At 49.5% G+C, this 3,699-nt stretch overlaps 1 long non-coding RNA gene across 1 annotated transcript; it reads right to left on the reverse strand.

The window, feature by feature from the left end:
• Positions 1-1,054: 1,054 nt before the first annotated feature.
• On the reverse strand, positions 1,055-1,467 carry LOC311141030. The gene is made up of 2 exons (XR_014614197.1): positions 1,361-1,467; positions 1,055-1,276 (listed from the first exon to the last, which is right to left on the reverse strand). It is a non-coding gene; the product is annotated as an uncharacterized lncRNA (long non-coding RNA).
• Between the last annotated feature and the right edge of the window lie 2,232 nt (positions 1,468-3,699).

Genomic DNA, 3,699 nt, shown 5'->3' on the forward strand with positions numbered 1-3,699 from the left:
TGTCAATTAGCCTATCAGAAGCTTCTAAATCCATTACATCATTTTCTGAAATTTTCCAAGCTGTTTAAAGGCACAGTCAACTTGGTGTATGTAAACTTCTGACCCACTGGAATTGTGATTCAGTGAATTATAAGTGAAAATAATCTGTATACAATTGTTGGAAAAATTACTTGTGTCATGCACAAAGTAGATGTCCTAACCGACTTGCCAAAACTATGGTTTGTTAACAAGAAATGTGTGGAGTGGTTGAAAAACGAGTTTTAATGACTCCAACCTAAGTGTATGTAAACTTCCGACTTCAACTGTAGGTCCTGGATGGCAGGAAGCTTGTCCCTAGTTATGTATGCACTACCCTCTGTATAAATATCCAGATATTTATAAGCGGGGACACGATCAATGAGGGCACCATCCAATGTACATATACAGTGACTTCAGAAAGTATTCATACACCTTGACTTATTCCACATTTTGTTGTGTTACAGCCTGAATTAAATGGATTTTTCTTTCTCACCCATACACACACACAATACCCCATAATGACAAAGTGAAAACATGTTTTTAGAAATGATTTACGTTCCAACAGGACAATGACCCCAAGCATACAGCCAAAGCAGCACTGGAATGGCTTCAGAACAAGATTGTGAAAGTCCTTGAATGGCGCAGCCAAAACCCAGACTTGAATCGCAATGAAAATCTGTGGAAAGACTAGAAAATTGCTGTTCACCGCAGCTCCCCATCTATCTTAAAAGAGCTTGAGAATATCTGCTGGGATTGCAGGCTCTTTTCTTTAAAAACTTCTGGGTTAATGATGCTGGGTTATTGAGATATAACCAAGAGGGTCAAATCAGAAGACTGGAGGTGTAGTTTATTAGGGTTGTGGCATTCAGAAGGTTATTTTTATCCACCCATGAGTGTAAGGGCTCTATTTTAACAAACCTTTTGCAATGGTAAATCTAAGCGCAGGCGGTAGCACTATAGGTTCAGGGGTGTGTCAGAAATTGTCATGATTAAACTGGATTTGAACCCAAATGCAGACAACTACACCGAGCCAGAGAAGGTTTAACAGGTTTATTTACAATGTTCAATTTGTCCAGGTTTCCAATAATAGGGGAAGAGCAAGTCCAGGTTACAGGGAGGGTAACAGATCCAGGTTCAGAGCAGGTGTGGTACCGTAATGTCCTAGTGTCTGTGGTGAGTCCAAAAGGGAGGTCCGGTAGTGGAAAGCAGGATGGTGGTGGCAGGAGTGAAGCGGAGGCAGGAGTCAGGTTCCAATAATCTGTGGCACAGGAGAAAAGTAAATAGAACAGGCCAAAAACACAAAGAGCGAAAACAAGCAGGTTGAGTCGGCAGCGAGACTAACATGGTCGTCTTGACTATGATCTGACGATGAGTGGCAGGTTTGACCGGGTCTTAAAGGCTGAGGTGATTATGGTGAATGAGCTGCAGCTGGAACCCTGACTCCCGCACACCAGACTTCACGCCTGCAATCAAGGACAGACAGAGGGGAGGGGGAGAGCAGAGAGAGAGCTACCTAGCAGCAGTAGGCCTAACAGTACCCCCTCCTCTACGGACGCCACCCGGCGGCCGACGGAGTTTATCCGGATGTAGCCTATGAAAATCACGGACCAGAGCAGGATCCACAATGAAGCTCCTGGGAACCCAGGAACGTTCCTCAGGACCATAACCCTCCCAATCCACCAGGTACTGGAAACCACGACCCCGGCCGCGAACATCCAGAAGTCGCCGGACAGTGTAGACAGGACCCCCACCCACGATCCTGGGCGGAGGAGGGGGACGAGAGGGCGGGCACAGAGGGCTGACAGACACAGGCTTGATCTGGGACACATGAAAAGTGGAATGAACCCGTAGGGAGGCAGGAAGCTGTAGTTTAACCGCGCAGGGGTTAACAATAGACAGTATCTTGAAAGGTCCTATAAAACGTGGCGCCATCTTCTTGGATTCTACTTTCAATGGAAGATCACGTGACTTAAGCCATACCTCTTGACCAGGAGTGTATCCGGGAGCCTGGGACCGGTGACGGTTGGCTTGCCTCTGCATGTATGACGAAGCTCGGGACAGAGCTACCCTGGCCTTCCTCCAGACCTTGAAGCAGCGGCGCATGTGGGACTGCACCGAGGGTACCGCCAGTTCCCTCTCTTGAGAAGGGAACAGGGGAGGTTGATAACCCAGAGCACACAGAAAGGGAGACAAACCAGAGGAAGCGTTAGTCAAGGTGTTATGAGCATATTCCACCCAGGGACGCATGGAGCTCCATGACCCAGGGTTAGACCCTGTGACACAGCGGAGAGCGGTCTCCATCTCCTGGTTCGCCCTCTCGGCTTGCCGGTTGGTCTGGGGGTGATATCCAGAGGACAGGCTGGATGTGATGCCCAAAGCTTTACAGAAAGCTTTCCAGACCTGGGAGAAAAACTGGGGACCCCTGTCAGAGACAATATCAGTGGGTAGACCATGAGAGCGGAACACATGTTCAACCAAAATATCTGCCGTTTCTCTGGCAGTGGGCAGTTTAGGTAGGGCCAAAAAATTAGCAAACTTAGAAAAACGATCAATCACAGTAAGAATGACAGTCTTTCCAGACGAGGTGGGAAGTCCAGTGACAAAATCCAATGCAATGTGGGACCAGGGCCGGTTGGGTATAGGTAGAGGTCATAGATGACCAGCGCTGGCCTGGGTGGAGTTCTTACTTCGTGCACATACCGTACAAGCAGCAATGAAGGCTCGAGTGTCCGCCTCCATCCTGGGCCACCAGAACTTCCGTCGCACAAAGTCAAGGGTCCGAGTAACTCCAGGGTGACAGGTAAGGGGAGACGAGTGAGCCCACTGAAGTACCTGGGAGCGAACAGACTCAGGGACAAACAACCGGTTAGGAGGACCGCTCCCAGGGTCAGCTTGATGATGTTGAGCCTGTCTAACAATCCCTTCGATGTCACATGTAATGGCCGCAATACTGCAGGTAGGAGGCAAGATGGGTTCAGGGTTACTACCAGTATCAACAGTAGAATGAACACGAGACAGGGCGTCAGGCTTGACGTTGCGTGACCCAGGACGGTAAGACAGAGAAAAATTGAATCTCCCAAAAATTAGTGCCCACCTGGCTTGACGGGGATAAGCTGCTTAGCTGACTGGATGTATGCCAGATTCTTGTGATCCGTCCAAACGATGAAGGGTTGTTCCGCCCCCTCCAACCAATGCCGCCACTCCTCGAGAGCCAGCTTAACGGCGAGCAGTTCACGATTTCCAACATCATAATTCCTCTCTGCCTGAGAAAGCTTCCGTGACAGAAAAGCACAGGGATGCAGTTTGTTATCTTCAGGAGAACGTTGTGACAACACCGCACCTACCCCAGTGTCGGATGCATCCACCTCCACGACAAACTGGCGGTCGGGGTCCGGCTGCATCAGAATGGGAGCTGAGGCGAAGCGATGTTTCAGTTCTACGAACGCTGATTCGGCCCCTTCATTCCAAGCGAACGGTAGTGAGATGGAGGTGAGAGCGGTGAGTGGTGCCGCAATGCGGCTGTAGTCCTTGATGAACCTCCTGTAGAAGTTCGCAAACCCCAGGAATCGTTGAAGTTGTTTGCGGGTGGAGGGGGCTGGCCAGTCCGTGACCGCGGAGATCTTAGCTGGGTCCATCCGCAACTCCCCCCGAGCTATTATGTAACCCAAAAAAGAGGTCTCA

This window comes from Coregonus lavaretus (assembly GCF_964263955.1).
Source record: "Coregonus lavaretus genome assembly, chromosome: 14".
In the NCBI taxonomy this organism is placed as follows: domain Eukaryota; kingdom Metazoa; phylum Chordata; class Actinopteri; order Salmoniformes; family Salmonidae; genus Coregonus; species Coregonus lavaretus.